Source organism: Felis catus, chromosome D4 (genome assembly GCF_018350175.1).
Source record: "Felis catus isolate Fca126 chromosome D4, F.catus_Fca126_mat1.0, whole genome shotgun sequence".
NCBI lineage: Eukaryota > Metazoa > Chordata > Mammalia > Carnivora > Felidae > Felis > Felis catus.
Window position 1 is genome coordinate 32,075,304 of NC_058380.1, and position 18,380 is coordinate 32,093,683.

Here is an 18,380-nt window from a genome sequence, read left to right on the forward strand (position 1 = left end):
TTCAAGAAATGGGCAGAGTTCAGTTTTAAGAAAAGGAGTTCCCATTTGTACATAGGTATTTGCTGCTGTTGGGGTGGAGAACCCAACATTTTGTACCCAGTTATTTTACACTAAAGTTGGTAGATGAAATGTATCACTATACTAGCCTTTCTGGAGTTGCATTTAAATGGACAGGACAATGGCTTTAGAGGGACCTTAGGCCAAAGCCCAAAATCTTTTTTGGAAAACTAGTTTATCAGAATGCCAAAGTAGCTTTCTTTTTAGAACTGGGAAAATGTATGAAATAATCTGTAATTTTATCCCCTCCTCATTTCCTTCCTTCCCTAAATCTCAGAAGGAACTTTGAAAGCTCTACCTGGCCTACAATTTTTATTTTAAAAAGATGATCAAGAACACTCTTTTCTCTCTAAGACCCTCAGAAAGGAGGGGAAAGTATTATTAGACTAATTATAACATAATACTAAACTTGATTTTTTTTTTGAAGCTCCTAATTAAACAAAGTAGCTCTAGCTTCAATTTAGGAGATTGCCACTGTGGATTCAGGATAAAATTGTGACTTGACTTTGCCTTGTGTTTGTAATATTTTTGTATATCAAAGTTTATCCCTTATAATAGCATGTGCCTGCCACAATAGCATGCCACCTAAAAGGGAAAAAATTGCTTCTCTGTTCTCCAGCAATTCCTAGTTTGTTGCCATCTGCATCAGAGGGGCTGGAGGGAAAACATAGCCAAAGTCAAGAAACATAAACCCCTATGTTAAGCAGCATTGCAACATTTTAAACATGATGCCCATCCCCTGTAATGCTGGACCTTCTTTATGCCTCCGAATGGACCTAACTAACTGATTTTATACATCACTGGTCTCTTTGACTCCAAGTCTGTCCTCTTTTAAAACTAGCCCCAACTGAAAAGAAAACAGAACCTGAGTCCTCAGGGGATTTGGGGGTGGAGGGGGAAGTGTTGTTCTTTTTCCATTTTCAAAATGCCAGGACCTGGCAGCTACTTTCATTCCTTCAGTCATATTGCCTGAGGTAGAAGTTTCTGTCTTCACTCACAGAACTCAAGAAAGCACCATACTTAAAATTACAGTTTTATTATAAAGGATACAAATTAGGACTGACCAAATGAAGATATACATAGAATGAGATCTTGGAGGAAATATGAAGCTTCCAAATACTCAGAACACATCACCTTCCCACCACAGTGATGTATGATTACCTACCTAGGAGGTTCACCTAAGATTCAGGTATCCAGAGTTTTTATTGAAGTTCCACTATATAGATATGACTGATTGAATCACTGTCCACATGATTGAATTCAAGCTCCAGCCCCGCTTCCATCTTCAAAGGTTCAGGGTTCAGGCTGATATCATGTGGCCCAAATCCCCAAACCTCTAATCACATGGGTGGGTCTTTCCAGCAGGGCCAGCCCATACCTTAAAACTATCCAGGGACCTACCATAAATAACAAAGACACTCCTATCACTCAGGAAATTCCAAGGATTCAGAAGCACCCTCCAAGAAGCCAGGAACAAAGAGAGCCAAATTGTTTATTACACAACAAAACCAGGCAATAGAAAGTTGCCCTACAATATGGCTCCAAGAAGATGGTGGTGTAGGAGGACGCTGGGCTCACTGCATCCTGCTGATTACTTAGATTCCACCCACATCTGCCTAAATAACCCAGAAAACTGCCAGAAGACTAGCAGAATGGACTCTTTGGAGCCAAGCATAGACAAGAGGCCCAGGGAAGAGGGTAGGAAGGGCAGAGAGGTGGTGCACACTATACAGACTGGTGGGAGGGAGGGGTGGTGGAAGGGAGGCCCACCCGGCAAGGCAAAGCCCCCAAGTCTAGCTTGCAAAAGCGGAGGGGCCAGACTGCATAAGTTCTGACCACCAGTGGGACTTAACATCTGGAATGTCAAAAGTCAACAGCTCTGCTTTCAAAGAGTGGGGAGGGTGAGAGGACACTGGGAACAAGAGTTGTGCCTTGGGAGACAGGGCTCAGCTCAGCAGGGAAACAAAGGCACTGGCAAGCACCATCTCTTTCTCCCATCCCCCAGCCAAAATTCAAAAGGGAACCAGTCCCTGTCACTGAACTTGCTTGCACCGCGCAAACACCCAACGCTGTGCTTCTGTGGATCCATCTCTCTGAAGGGTCTGCCTCCCTCCCGGTGCTGCAGGGCCCCTCCCGCAGGGGACCACTGATGGCAAAGCGAGCTGAGCCTGCCCCTCCCGCCTCTGTGCACCTTTCAGATCCACACCAACTAATATGCCAGATCCCATCAAAACAGCACTACAAGCCTTGCAGTGTACAAATAGCCCAGACAGGGGCCACACCACTCCACAGTGAGTCCTGCCCCTGGGAGAAGGGAAGATAAGGTACACACCAGTCTGACTGTGACCCCAGTGGTGGGCTGGGGGCAGACATCAGGTGTGACTGTGGCCCCACCCACCAACACAAGGTACTCTGGACAGTAGAGGGGAAGTGCCCTGCAGTTTGGAGCCACCCCAGGGACTATACAAAATGACGAAATGGAAAAATTCTCCTCAAAAGAAACTCCAGGAAGTAGCAACAGCTAACGAATTGATCAAAAATGATGTAAGTAATATAACAGAACAAGAATTTAGAATAATAGTCATAAAATTAATTGCTGGGCTTGAAAAAAGCATAGAGGACAGCAGAGAATCTATTGCTACAGAGATCAAGGGACTGAGAAACAGTCATGAGGACATAAAAAAAAATGCTATAAATGAGGTGCAAAATAAAATGGAGGTGACCACAGCACGGATTGAAGAGGCAGAGGAGAGAATAGGTGAATTAGAAGATAAAATTATGGAAAAAGAGGAAGCTGAGAAAAAAGAGAGATTAAAAAATCCAGGAGTATAAGGGGAGAATTAGAGAACTAAGTGATGCAATCATATGGAACAATATCCATATAACAGGAATTCCATAAGAGAAAGAGAGAGAGAAAGGGGCTGAACGTGTATTTGAACAAATCATAGCTGAGAACTTCCCCAATCTGGGGAAGGAAAAGGGATTGAAATCCAAGAGGCACAGAGAACTCCCTTCAGATGTAACTTGAATCAATCTTCTGCATGAAATATCATAGTGAAACTGGCAAAACACATGGGTAAAGAGAAAATTTTGAAAGCAGCTAGGGATAAAAAGGCTCTAACCTACAAAGGGAGACCAATAAAACTAGTGGCAGACCTATCTACTGAAATTTGGTAGGCTAGAAAGGAATGGCAGGAAATCTTCAATGTGATGAACAGAAAAAATATATGGCCGAGAATTCTTTATCCAGGAAGTCTGTCATTCAGAATAGAAGGAGAGATAAAAGTCTTTCCAAACAAAAACTAAAGGAATTCATCACTACTAAACCATCCCTATAAGAGATCCTAAGGGGGATTCTGTGAGTGAAATGTTGGAAGGACCACAAAGTACCAGATGCATGACTACAAGCATGAAACCTACAGACATCACAATGACTCTAAACCCGTATCTTTCTATAATAACACTGAACGTAAGTGGACTAAGTGCGCCAACCAAAAGACATGGGGTATCAGGATGGATAAAAAAACAAGACCCATCTATTTACTGTCTACAAGAGACCCAGTTTAGACCTGAGGACACCTTCAGATTGAAAGTGAGGGGATGGAGAACTATCATGCTATTGGAAGTCAAAAGAAAGCTGGAGTAGCCATACTTGTATCAGACAAACTAGACTTTAAATTAAAGGCTGTAACAAAAAATGAAGAAGGGCATTATATAATAATTACAGGGACTCTCCATCAGAGAGCTAACAATTATAAATGTCTATGCGCCAAATACAGGAGCCTCCAAATATATAAAACAATTACTCACAAACATAAGCAACCTTATTGATAAGAATGTGGTAATTGCAGGGGACTTTAACACCCCACTCACAGCAATGGATAGATCATCTAGACACAAGGTCAATAAAGAAACAAGGGCCCTGAATGACACATTGGATCAGATGGACTTGACAGATATATTTAGAACTCTGCATCCCAAAACAACAGAGTATACTTTCTTCTCGAGTGCACATGAAACATTTTCCAAGATAGATCACATACTGGGTCACAAAACAGCCCTTCATAAGTATACAAGGATGGAGATCATACCATGCATACTTTCAGACCACAATGCTATGAGCTTGAAATCAACCACAGGAAGAAGTCTGGAAAACCTCCAAAAGCATGGAGAACACCCTAGTAAAGAATGAATGGGTCAACCAGACAATTAGAGAAGAAATTTTAAAATATATGGAAACAAACGAAAATGAAAATACAACAATCCAAACACACTGGGATGCAGCGAAGGCAGTCCTGAGAGGAAAACACATTGCAATCCAGGCCTATCTCAAGAAACAAGAAAATCCCAAATACAGAATCTAACAGCACACCTAAAGGAAATAGAAGCAGAACAGCAAAGACACCCCAAACCAAGCAGAAGAAGAGAAATAATAAAGATCAGAGCAGAAATAAACAATATAGAATCTAAAAAAAAAACTGTAGAGCAGATCAATGAAACCAAGAGTTGGTTTTTTGAAAAAATAAACAAAATTGATAAACCTCATGCTTCTCAAAAAGAAAAGGGAGATGACCCAAATAGATAAAATCATGAATGAAAATGGGATTATTACAACCAATCCCTCAGACACACAAGCAATTATCAGGGAATACCATGAAAAATTACATGCCAACAAACTGGACAACCTGGAAGAAATGGACAAATTCCTAAACACCCACACACTTCCAAAACTCAATCAGGAGGAAATAGAAAGCTTGAACAGACCCATAACCAGGGAAGAAACTGAATCAGTTATCAAAAATCTCTCAACAAATAAGAGTCCAGGACCAGATGGCTTCCCAGGGGAGTTCTACCAGACATTTAAAGCAGAGATAATACCTATCCTTCTCAAGCTATTCCAAGAAATAGAAAGGGAAGGAAAACTTCCAGACTCATTCTATGAAGCCAGTATTACTTTGATTCCTAAACCAGACAGAGACCCAGTAAAAAAAGAGAACTACAGGCCAATATCCCTGATGAATATGGATGCAAAAATTCTCAATAAGATACTAGCAAATCAAATTCAACAGCATATAAAAAGAATTATTCACCATGATCAAGTGGGATTCATTCCTGGGATGCAGGGCTGGTTCAACATTCGCAAATCAATCAACGTGATACATCACATTAACAAAAAAAAAAAAAAAAAAAAAAAGAGAAGAACCATATGATCCTGTCAATCGATGCAGAAAAAGCATCTGACAAAATTCAACACCCTTTGTTAATAAAAAACCCTTGAGAAACGGGATAGAAGGAACATACTTAAAGATCATAAAAGCCATTTATGAAAAGCCCACAGCTAATATCATCCTCAATGGGGAAAAACTGAGAGCATTCCCCCTGAGATCAGGAACACGACAGGGATGTCCACTCTCACCGCTGTTGTTTAACATAGTGTTGGAAGTGCTAGCATCAGCAATTAGACAACAAAAGGAACCAAAGGCATCAAAATTGGCAAAGATGAAGTCAAGCTTTCACTTTTTGCAGATGTCATGATATTATACATGGAAAATCCGATAGACTCCACCAAAAGTCTGCTAGAACTGCTACATGAATTCAGCAAAGTTGCAGGATACAAAATCAATGTACAGAAATCAGTTGCATTCTTATACACTAATAATGAAGCAACAGAAAGACAAATAAAGAAACTGATCCCATTCACAATTGCACCAAGAAGCATAAAATACCTAGGAATAAATCTAACGAAAGATGTAAAAGATCTGTATGCTGAAAACTATAGAAAGCTTATGAAGGTAATTGAAGAAGATACAAAGAAATGGAAAAACATTCCATGCTCATGGATTGGAAGAATAAATATTGTCAAAATGTCAATACTACCCAAAGCTATCTACACATTCAATGCAATCCCAATCAAAATTGCACCAGCATTCTTCTCGAAGCTAGAACAAGCAATCCTAAAATTCATATGGAACCACAAAAGGCCCCGAATAGCCAAAGTAATTTTGAAGAAGACCAAAGCAGAAGGCATCACAATCTCAGACTTTAGCCTCTACTACAAAGCTGTAATCATCAAGACAGCATGGTATTGGTACAAAAACAGACACATAGACCAATGGAATAGAATAGAAACCCCAGAACTAGACCCACAAACGTATGGCCAATTCATCTTTGACAAAGCAGGAAAGAACATCCAATGGAAAAAAGACAGTCTCTTTAACAAATGGTGCTGGGAGAACTGGACAGCAACATGCAGAAGGTTGAAACTAGACCACTTTCTCACACCATTCACAAAAATAAACTCAAAATGGATAAAGGACCTGAATGTGAGACAGGAAACCATCAAAACCCTAGAGGAGAAAGCAGGAAAAGACCTCTCTGACCTCAGCCATAGCAATCTCTTACTCGACACATTCCCAAAGGCAAGGGAATTAAAAGCAAAAATGAACTATTGGCACCTCATGAAGATAAAAAGCTTCTGCACAGCAAAGGAAACAATCAACAAAACTAAAAGGCAACCAACGGAATGGGAAAAGATATTTGCAAATGATATATCAGACAAAGGGCTAGTATCCAAAATGTGTAAAGAGCTCACCAAACTCCACACCCGAAAAACAAATAACCCAGTGAAGAAATGGGCAGAAAACATGAATAGACACTTCTCTAAAGAAGACATCCGGATGGCCAACAGGCACATGAAAAGATGCTCAACATCGCTCCTCATCAGGGAAATACAAATCAAAACCACACTCAGATACTACCTCATGCCAATCAGAGTGGCCAAAATGAACAAATCAGGAGACTATAGATGCTGGAGAGGATGTGGAGAAACGGGGACCCTCTTGCACTGTTGGTGGGAATGCAAACTGGTGCAGCCACTCTGGAAAACAGTGTGGAGGTTCCTCAAAAAATTAAAAATAGACCTACCCTATGAGCCAGCAATAGCACTGCTAGGAATTTACCCAAGGGATACAGGAGTACTGATGCATAGGGGCACTTGTACCCCAATGTTTATAGCAGCACTCTCAACAATAGCTAAATTGTGGATAAAGCCTAAATGTCCATCAGCTGATGAATGGATAAAGAAATTGTGGTTTATATACACAATGGAGTACTATGTGGCAATGAGAAAGAATGAAATATGGCTCTTCGTAGCAACATGGATGGAACTGAAGAGTGTTATGCTAAGTGAAATAAGCCATACAGAGAAAGACAGATACCATATGTTTTCACTCTTATGTGGATCTTGAGAAACTTAACAGAAACCCATGGGGGAGGGAAGGAAAAAAAAGAAAAAAGAAAGAGGTTAGAGTGGGAGAGAGAGCCAAAGCATAAGAGACTCTTAAAAACTGAGAACAAACTGAAGGTTAATGGGGGGTGGGAGGGAGGGGAGGGTAGGTGATGGGCATTGAAGAGGGCATATTTTGGTATGAGCACTGGGTGTTGTATGGAAACTAATCTGACAATAAATTTCATATAATAAAAAAATAATAAAATAAAATAAAATAAAATAATCAGCATATTCTCTCAAAAAATAAAAAATAAACATAGCTAACCACTATGCCTAATATGGTTTCTAAGGAGAATGCATCCTGAATTCTATATAGCTTACTTCAAATGGGCCATTGGAATTCTTCCATTCTTACATGAAGACTGCCTGTGCAACATTTAAATGAGGGAGGAAGGCACATTGATGTCTTCTAGGACTTTTAGGTTCATAGGACAAGGAAAGATCATGTGTCCTTTTTGCTTGAAAGCTTCCTTATATTGCCTTTTGATCATTCTAGAGGTCAAGGAATGTGTTTCCAAAAAAAAAGAAATGTGTTTCAAAAAATGAAATATGTTTCTTTCCTTCTGGCTAGGTCTTGAAGGATTCTGAGGCCACTGACCAACATATCCATTGATTCCTGTAAGGTCAAAAGCAAGGATGTTGTGTCTCACTTGCTTAGAAATATAAAAGAACAAGTAAAAATTGAAAAGAAATTTAATTTTAGCTTCTTTGGACATTTTGATCATGAAAATTGCTAAAGTATATCTGATTCAAGTGACCCTCCTTACTGAAGCTTAGAGAATTTTTATCTAAATTTGAGTTATTAAACTTTATTTTATTGTAGCAACTTTAGTATAATTGTAGGTGTGTGTTCATGTGTATATGTGTGTGTGTAAGGGAGGGAGGGCAGGAAGAAAATGCAGTCTTCTTAGTAAAACTGAAAGTTTAGTTAACTCTGAAAAGATGCCAATACTATGTGAGCTATAGCACAGTATTGTTTAGCATAGTATTGTTTATATGCAAGCTAGCCACCAAATCATATTTATCCTTTTTGGGGGTCCCTTGGCAAAACAATGCAATCAACTTCTAGCACATGGAAATATTCCTACATTGCAAGGTTCCCCTCCCCACCCCACCCCCCGGGCAGTGGGGCGGGGGGGGGGGGGGGGGGGAGAAACATCATTTGAAAATAGCAAGAGATGAAACAGGCTTTTTCATATTATGATTTGGTAATTAACATTTTTACATATAAGAAATTCCTACATTGTGCAAGTGGATCAAGAAGGCTCAGCTCAGCCAGCCCAAGAGCTGTGACCAGACCTTCAGCATCATGCACGAGCTGGTGATACGTGTCACCATGGAGCATGTAGACAGCCTGGAGCAGAACAACTACATCTGCTACTGGGAAGAGTGCCTTCGTGAGGGCAAGTCCTTCAAGGTGAACTACAAACTGGCCAACCACATTCAAGTGCACATGGGCCAGAAGCCCTTTCCATACCCCTTCGTGGGCTGTGGGAAGATCTTTGCCTGCTCCAAAAACCACAAAGTCCACAAGAGGATCCATACAGGGGAGAAGCCTTTCAAATATGAATTTGAAGGCTATAACAGACACTTTGCCAACAGCAGTGACCACAAGAAGCACACATGTGCACACCTTGGATAAGCCTTTCATCTGCAAAGTGTGCAACAAGTCCTGCACCCAAGCTCCCTGCACAAGTGCATGAAGGTTTATGAATCTCAAGGGTCAGATTCCTCTTCTGCTGCCAGTTCAGGCTATGAATCTTCTACTCCACCCACTGTAGCTTCTGCAAACAGCAAAGATACCACTAAAACCCCATCTGCAGTTCAAACTAGCACCAGCCACAACTCTGGACTTCCTCCCAATTTTAACAAATGGTATGTCTGAGGACAAACACAAAAACAAACCCTTTTAACCATAGAATAGACCAAATGGATTTTAAAGAGAAAACTAAGACCAAGCAGATGGAAATGGAGTTTTAAGGCAAGAGGTGGGATTACATCTTGGTAATTGCATTTGTCTGGGAAGGTTTGGGGGCAAGATCCCAAAGTAGCCATGCCCTTTTCTCAGGATTAGAAAATATGTTTTGGAATTTGAAGGATTTTTTTAAAACTTCTTTTCACTGCTTTTTCTCCCTTTTTTCTTGCTCTCTGCATACCACACTCCTAAACTCCTTCAGTTCATTTTAATGCCTGTCTTGTTTATTGACAGGAAGTTACAGAAGGCCTGTTGGTGGTGGTGATGTTAAACTGATGGAAATTCTTCACCTTACTGGTGATTGTTTAAATTCTCAGTCTTTTTTTTTTTTTAAGTTTATTTATTTATTCTGAGAGAGAGAGAGAGAGAGAGAGAGAGAGAGAGAGAGAGAGAGAAATCCCAAGCAGGCTCTTTGCTGATAGCATGGAGTTCAATCTCACTAACTGTGAGATCATGACCTGAGCCAAAATCAAGAGTCAGATGCCTAACTGAGCCACCTGGGTAGGCATTCCTCAACTCTCAAGGTCTTAAAGCATGCTAAAGTCCTGTTATGTCTTGAACTTCTCCTCAAAGCATTACACTTCTGAATGTATTTTTGTCTAATGGGGTCAAAGCTGTTCAGTATTTTTTTCAGGCTGAGGATGTGATATTATCTCTCCACAGACTGTAACGTTAAGTACACAGTTTCCTTTTGTAACAACTTTTTTTTGTAAATACATATCCACTGTTGTCATAGTTATCATTTGTAATTTAATTATTGATACAAGTGCCAGAAACTGAACAATATTAATGGAAAAATATTTTCTAACAAATGCTGTACAACTTTTGATTATAACTGCTTTAGCATTAAATTTTATTGTTTTGAAAGAGGAACACAATTTACAGGTTTTGAGCCATGATTCCTTTCTCTTGTTTTATAACAGCCACCTTCTACAAAGAGGAGATGTATGCAAATGGATCTTGCTTGTTGGTATTTATAACTCACTCATATTCCTTTCATAATTGTTAAATTGATTGTTAAATTATTTTCTTATTTCAGTGCAGATTCCTTACAGTGTCAGTTTCCATCTGGGGAGATCCTCCTTTAACTGCAAGTTTAAATGTGTTTGTCCTGGATTTTCAGCATGCAAATCAAATATTACTGATTGGTTTTATAAGTGGCCATAACATCTCAATCTTGTATTTCTTTTTTTTTTTTTAATTTTTTTTTCAACGTTTATTTATTTTTGGGACAGAGCGAGGCAGAGCATGAATGGGGGAGGGGCAGAGAGAGAGGGAGACACAGAATCGGAAACAGGCTCTAGGCTCTGAGCCATCAGCCCAGAGCCTGACGCGGGGCTCGAACTCACGGACCGCGAGATCGTGACCTGGCTGAAGTCAGACGCTCAACCGACTGCGCCACCCAGGCACCCTTCAATCTTGTATTTCAAAGACTGAGAGCTGGATTTAATCATCCCTTCCCTACATACATAAACATAAGGTTTAAACTTAAGGTTTATATCCCCTAGTTCTTTTATTACCTTATATAAAAATGAACATTGCAGCAGAATGCATGTCTGTATATATTGAGAGATCACCCTTATCATATATATTTATATATTTATATATTTTTATCTATGACCTATCTAATCTGCCTATCAAACCTAGCTATCTATATATTTTCAAAAGTTACCATATGTCTGAAACAGTGGTGATGAGTAAGGCCAGTTGAGCCATGCTTTCTTATGGTTAAAGTGCTTCATAAAAGAACCAAAGTCCATTTACAATTTTGGAAGGCAAAGTCTGATTTGTTTTACTGTATATAGTTCAATTGATAAATATCACAATTATTCATAACATTTTTATAGCAGCTTTGAAATGATATTGTGGAAAGAAAAAACATTTGCAAAATACGGATTTTTAAAGTTTATGGTTTGTAGGCACAGATGTTAAGAGCATTGTTTACATTAAAATCAATAACAATGAAAAATGGTAATTTACTTTGTGATAAAATATTAACAATCCGTTTAATCTTCAGTGAAGAAACTCATTCGGGCAAACAGTTATTTTATAATTGTTATATGTTACTTTTGGGGGGGAAGGTTGGGTGAGTAAAGTATCCAGAGACTTTTTAAAACTAATTTAGGGTGCTGTTTAATATTGAGAGCCCAATCTCTACATGAATAACCAGCTTGCAAATGAGCAAATAGAATGGTTGAGATAAGGAATTATAAATAATTTAGAAATGTAATAAATAGGCTTAAGTACCTCCTCCTCTTGAAGGGGCAATGCTCTAGGTTTTTTGGTGGCAGTCATTTGGTATTCTACATAATAATTTTGAATTATAGAATTTTTTTTTATTGTCCTTTTTGAAGAAATAAAATCTTGGCACATCTTTAAAAAAAAAGAAAAAAGAAGGAAATGTTCTGCAAATATCTAAAGAGCCTTCATAAGCAGGAGCACAGTGATAAAGTCCAATAAACCTTCATGTCATGCATTTATTTGAGTGCTATGTTCTAAGGTCTATACACCTATTATCTTCTTTAATCCCATCAAAGCACTTTAAGGAAGAAATTTCACAAATGTAAAAATTAAGGCAGGAAGATTAAGAAACTTACCCAAATCTCTGCAGCTTGTAAATGGCAGAGTGGACATTTGAGTCCAGGTGCATCTGACTCAGATCCAAGCTCTCAACTATCTACTGTCTCTCAAATGGCACAAGTCCTGCTGCCACTACTAAGCATCAGTCATTATTACCAAAGATTGTTTGGGTACTTCTTTATAGTGCAAACATCATGTGTAAAACATTCCCAAAAGTTTCCTCTGTACAAAAAAAGGCACTTGCCAGAGGAAGTATCCTTATACATTAATTGCCAACAACAAATCTTTATAATTAATGTATAATTTTTGTGCAATAGATGATCTTTAAGCAAGTATCTTTTATAAGTAGAATATGAGTAATGCAATCTGCATAAAAATAGTCACGATGTGTGATAAGGATATAGGTGACTTGCTTTGGGGAGCTGACAGAGGGGAACAGGTATGTACGCAAACACACATGCACATGCCTTGGAAAAGTAGCCCTGCTATCACGAGAGAGAGAGGGAAGCACAGTACGTGCTAGTTTCATTTCTAGCCTTGTACAAAGCCTTGTTAATATATTTTTAACCTGTATTTATTTAATTTAATTTAATTTAATTTAATTTACCTACCTATCTATATTTAAATTGAAATTAGTTAACATATAGTGTAACCTTGGCTTCAGGAATAGAACCCAGTGATTCATCTCTTACATATAACAACAAGTGCTTATCCCAGAAAAGTGCCCTCCTTAATGCCCATCACCCATTTAACCCATCCCCCCCATCGACCTCCCTTCTAGCAACCCTCAGTTTGTTCTCTGTATTTAAGAGTCTCTTATGGTTTGCCTCCCTCTCAGTTTTTATCTTATTTTTCCCTTGCCTTCCCCTATGTTCACCTGTTGAGTTTCTCAAATTCCACGTATGAATGAAATCATGATATCTTTCTCTGACTTACTTATTTCCCTAATGACTTGTTAATATTGAAAGGCTCAAGCCTGGTGACCTGAGCTAGGTTATTACATAATCCTCCCTTGAGGCTGTGGCTGAATTGTGATGGAATTTTGGACCACTCCTGCCTCATTTCCCCTGCATGATAGCCCATAAAGCTCTAGAGGTGTCAATTCTTCCTCCTAGCAGATAAGCAATACCTATCAGTTCTTGTGGGTAGACCTTTATTGCTTCCCCTCTGGCAATGGCTTCTGGGCTTCAGGAGCAGAGCTACCACCCTCCACATCTTTTAAAATGCAGTATGTTAGAAATGCAATCAGTTTGCACCCACCAGCACCTCCCTCCTTCTCCAGTTCCCAACCAAAGCTCTGGATATTCACAAATCATTATGACTGCTTAATTTCAGAGAATTCTGCTGAATTGCCTCTACATTTCTCTGGATTGGTAAATAGGGATGAGCCTAGCTGCCCACAACAGCTGCAAGCCCCAGTAACTATGAAAGCGTGGTCTGTATCTGCATCCCAACCTACACTGACTGGGTGGACCCAACAACAGGAAACTGTCTGTGGGGCTCTGAATTTTCCTTCTGTAGTGTCATATTCTCCGAGCCCAGGAACTAAAGGAAAACAGAGCCATTGCCTTGTTGCCAGGGCAACCAAGCAGGTGCTCTGAATCTGGTGGTTCTTAACAAAATGCTCAATTTCTCCTTGCTGGGAGGCAGAGGTTGTTTTAGCTAGGGCAGAAGTTAGATTGCAAGTGCTCAGAACTAGAACAGTGTTTGCCATACGGCATCAGGAGGTCAGACACATCAGCTAAATCAGACTCCATTAGGGAAAGCTTACATTGGAAAGCTGGCAAGACAAAGAACTAATACTTAACCCAAATCCAGAGGTTGGAATTGCAGAACCAGGGTTTGAGATTCAGGCAAACTGGAGTTCATTTTACGGGAAGGTAGAATGCAAAGAAAGGTATCCAAGGGCACTGCTGTAAAGAACCTCAATGTGTTTGTAAGTGAAACCAAGACAGTATGAAACATAAACATTTGGGGGCACCTGGGTGGCTCAGTCGGTTAAGCGTCCGACTTCGGCTCAGGTCATGATCTCACGGTCAGTGGGTTCGAGCCCCGCGTCGGGCTCTGTGCTGATAGCTCAGAGCCTGGAGCCTGCTTCAGATTCTGTGTCTCCCTCTCTCTCTGACCCTGCCCCGTTGATGCTCTGTCTCTCTCTGTCTCAAAAATAAATAAACATTAAAAAAATTAAAAAAAAAAAAAAGAAACACAAACATTTGTCAGCTTCATAGCAAAGTGTAGCCTTCTATCTCCTACCCAGCTCTTAGGTGATTTAAAATAGGCTTTGTTTCTAGTTTCAGGCCTGGGGTATACATGGTGAATCATATTATGGAAAAGCTCCTTCCTCAAGTTATGATATTATCTTGGTCTACTTTGGTCTACTTTGACCTCTGCTTCACCACAAACTTGCTGAAATCTTAAGCCCCTTCCTTCAGAAGGTCTTCTGTCCCAAAGTTTCGCAGATAAGCCTCAGACAAGGTCCTAATCAGCTCTTACTTAAGGCTCTGCAGACCTAAATGCAGTCTGACTGGCAAACAACCATACCAATAAACAAAAATCTAAATTCCTTGTCTTCAAGGCTTATCTCATCAGTTTCATCCTATTACTACAGCCTCCCATGTTTACCTCCTTTCAGCTTCACCAGTCTTTTTGTTCCTCAATCATCCCTACTTCCCACATCACCCATAAAACCAGGCCCTGCCCCAAATCCTGCATTTTATAGCTTTCCTTCCTCCATGCCACTCCCTATAGAATGAGGTCCACAGGCCAAGGGATGTGCCTATCAAAACCCAGTATCTCTCACTCTTCTAAATCACACATGAGATTGCTAGGACCACAGAAAGCTTTGTCCAAACAGCATCAAGCCTCCTCCTAGAGCCTGCAAGGACCTCTTCTGAGGTCTACCCTCCTGAGGCAACCACTCCCACTGGTATGTACATCTGTAGAGTCTGTGTTACAAGCATATCATGGAATATAATGAAATAAAAAATAATTATTAAATAACATGTTTGGTTAGGTCTATCCAGAAATAAAGGGTTAAATTAAAAGCAGTGTCTTCAACTGTGCCCTGAAGGTCAACTCATTAAGGCTCTGTTAAACCAGAAAGACAGGGAACCTCAGAGCTCAACTTTCCCCCAAGACACCTTGACTGGTCTCCCCTTCAGTCAATGGACTCTGGGTCTATTTAGTTCTGGAAACTGGGTGAGTGTTAATTGTAGCACTGATGTCAGTTTTCCAGCTCTCAAATTTTCTGTTACCCAAATCAAGCAATGCCTGATAATTCTCCATGTATCTTGCCCCTAAAATCACTATAGGTATATCGCGGCCAATACACTCTAACTGCTATTCTGATTTTGATGTCCATTGTGTTAATTATGTACATCTTGCCTCTGAGAATTAAGTCCTGCCATAGGTGTCTGTCATTCTGGAATCCCATTATCCTCATTAATATTAGGCAGCCTAATTTCTATTCCACATCTACAAGCATCACTTGCAGAAAACAGGCACCACTAAGCTTCCTAAAGAAACTGGAATACCCAGCACTAGTATATTTCCTATTGCCTTAGAGATAGGAGTGAGCTCTGAGTCTTTCAGGGAACATAATCAGCAACAGGTTCTCAGGTTGTACATAGTAAATCCATTCTAATATTCTTGCCTTCCTGATCCATATGTCCTCACTGCTCAATATAATGCCAATACAACTGGCAACTTCACCTCACATACCCTGGGCCATTGTCATGACCAAGTTTAAAGAAGCCAACCTGACAGTTTGTTTAGAGCAACTCTAGGTCCTGGAACATTGAATCCTGAGTCATGGAAGATACCCCCATACCTGTGACTTCTCTCCTGTCCAGCCTTATATTCCCCTGATCTATTCTCAAAATTCACTCCTACACATATTCCCTTGTTCTCTGCTAATATATGTAATAGCCAGATTCTGTCATTTAATAGGTAGTCTGTTTCTTCCCTAAGCAGGGACTGTACCTTTTCTCTCAGGCTATGCTGAATTATGACCCTGGTTATTGGCCTGGATGTGATGAGTTGTGGCAGAGGCAGCTTTTAAAGAGAACAAGTATCATCTTATTAGGCACCTGCTTTAAGTGAGGGCATTGTACAGATTTAGGAAAGGTGAGGGTGTTTTCCTTTAGCAAAGGAAACAGGTATATTCCACTGTCCCAGGAATATTTCAGGGAAATTTTTAGTTGAGGGTTCTTAGGTTTACCCATTTAAATATCCTCATAACAGATTTTTTGTGCCCTCTTTCCTACCTGGCTCCTGGTTTTAATATAGTATATACATATTAAGCTACAAATTTAAATTCCTTTATATCTTTACTGTGCTTATAATTAGAATCTGGATCTGATTTTCAACCCATTCTACCCTGAGGCCAGACTGCCATTGATCCTGCTGGTTTTCAGAGGATCCCTTAAGTTAGCCATTAGCTGCCCAGAGTATATAATTTTATTTTTTTTTTCTTTAAGAATTCAGTTTTTTATTGAACAGTTTACAGAAGAGGTTTATTCAAAAAGACCAGGGGCGCCTGGGTGGCGCAGTCAGTTAAGCGTCCGACTTCAGCCAGGTCACGATCTCGCAGTCCGTGAGTTCGAGCCCCGCGTCAGGCTCTGGGCTGATGGCTCGGAGCCTGGAGCCTGTTTCCGATTCTGTGTCTCCCTCTCTCTCTGCCCCTCCCCCATTCATGCTCTGTCTCTCTCTGTCCCAAAAATAAATAAACGTTGAAAAAAAATTAAAAAAAAAAAAAAAAAAAGACCAAAGCCTATGTCATCATCAGACTCCTCTGATTCTTCTTTCTTTGTTTCCACTTTCTTCTCAGCTGGTGCAGCCATGGTAGAAGGAGCAGTGCAGTGCCAGCTGCTGGGGCAGGTCCATCAACCCTACAGTGCAGATGAGGCTCCCAATATTGACATTGGCCATGGCCTTTGCAAGCAAGCCCATCCAGAAAGGTTCAACATTTATACCTGCTGCTTTAATAAGGGCATTGATCTTATCCTCTGAGACTGTCACCTCATCATCATGCAGGATGAGGGCCAGTAGATGCAGGCGAGCTCCTAGACAGAGGCCATGGTGTGGGAGATTGCTGAGTGGGCGCTGCTGGGCCACACCCCAATGCAGATTTCCCTGGGAGGAGTAAAGATGGTGGAAAAGTAGGGGGGTTGGGATTTCCCCTCATCCTTCCAACACAGTTGTATCCAAGTTAGATCACTTGGAACACCCAGGAATTCAATCTGTGGAGTGGCAGAAGGATCTCTATAGGTGGAGGGAAATAAGCTTGGTGAGATCGAAGTGCATGTATGTGCATTGGGGGAGATAAAACAGCTTAGGCATGAAGGGGAGGGAACTGCTTCTGTGGAGAGACAAAAGGAAGAGAAAGACAGAGGGGATGTGAAATTACAGTATTGAAATATTATGAAGGAAAACCTCCCCGGACCAAGGACTGGGGAACGAGAAATACGGAGAGGCCAGTTTCTATTTTGCAAACAGCCCTAGGAGCTGAAATTTCAGAGGTTTCAAAAGTCTGACTTTCTTCAGCCCACAGTTTACAGAAGAGGCATGCACCTGATGGAGAAGGAGCCAGCTCTGGGGTGCTATAGCAATCTCAGGGGAGCACTGGGAGAGGACAGTCTCCTTCCTTGAGTTCTGTGGGAAGAGGGTATATTGCCAAGGACGAAAGGCCCTGCAGGCACCAGCCAAAGGCTTTTTATCTGCAGGGCACTACACCTGAACAGGGTTTGCGTGGTGCAGGGCCCTTTAAGGCATCGGGTTTCGAATGCCAGCTAAGCACCTAGAAGATGAAGGATAACTGTGGAGCCAGGCAAGCTGATCACCCACGCCAGTTCTGTGACGGCTGCCTGAATAGCATGGTTGGAGACACCCGGTCCACCCGGAAGGAGAGATTGGAGTGTTGCCTTTTTTCTCCCCAACAGCAACACATGGGACTTAAGGGAGCAGCATGGCAGCCCCCAATGGAGGCGGGACCTCTTACACCAAACCCCACCCCTCCTTGCATGGCAACTGCTTACTTGAGGAAGACTGACACTGAGCCAACCAGACGGCCTCTCCTGCAGACCAGCACAGCCACTGGTCCCAGTCACCAAAAGACAACTGTTTTTTGTTTTTGTCTGTTTGTCCATCTGTCAATTTGTCTGTTTGGTCTTCTCTTCTCTTTTCTTTTTCCTTCTACCCTCTTTTTTTTCTCTTTTGGAATAAGGTGCATAGTTTCTGATTTGTTTTTGGTCAATTCTTGTTACATATATACATACATATTATATTACATATATTATTACATATATACATATTATATTACATATATACACACACATACATATATACATACATATATAATATGTATGTATATATGTATGTGTGTGTATGTATATGTATATACATATGTATGCATATATGTACATATATATGTATGTATATATATATATACACACACACACATTTTTTTTTCCATTTTGTTTG

General features: G+C 40.5%; 2 pseudogenes; one reads left to right on the forward strand and one right to left on the reverse strand.

Moving 5' to 3' along the window:
• Nucleotides 1-8,632: 8,632 nt before the first annotated feature.
• On the forward strand, nucleotides 8,633-9,230 carry LOC101099912 (annotated as a pseudogene).
• A 7,433-nt stretch (nucleotides 9,231-16,663) lies between these two features.
• LOC101093652 lies at nucleotides 16,664-16,978 on the reverse strand (annotated as a pseudogene).
• Between the last annotated feature and the right edge of the window lie 1,402 nt (nucleotides 16,979-18,380).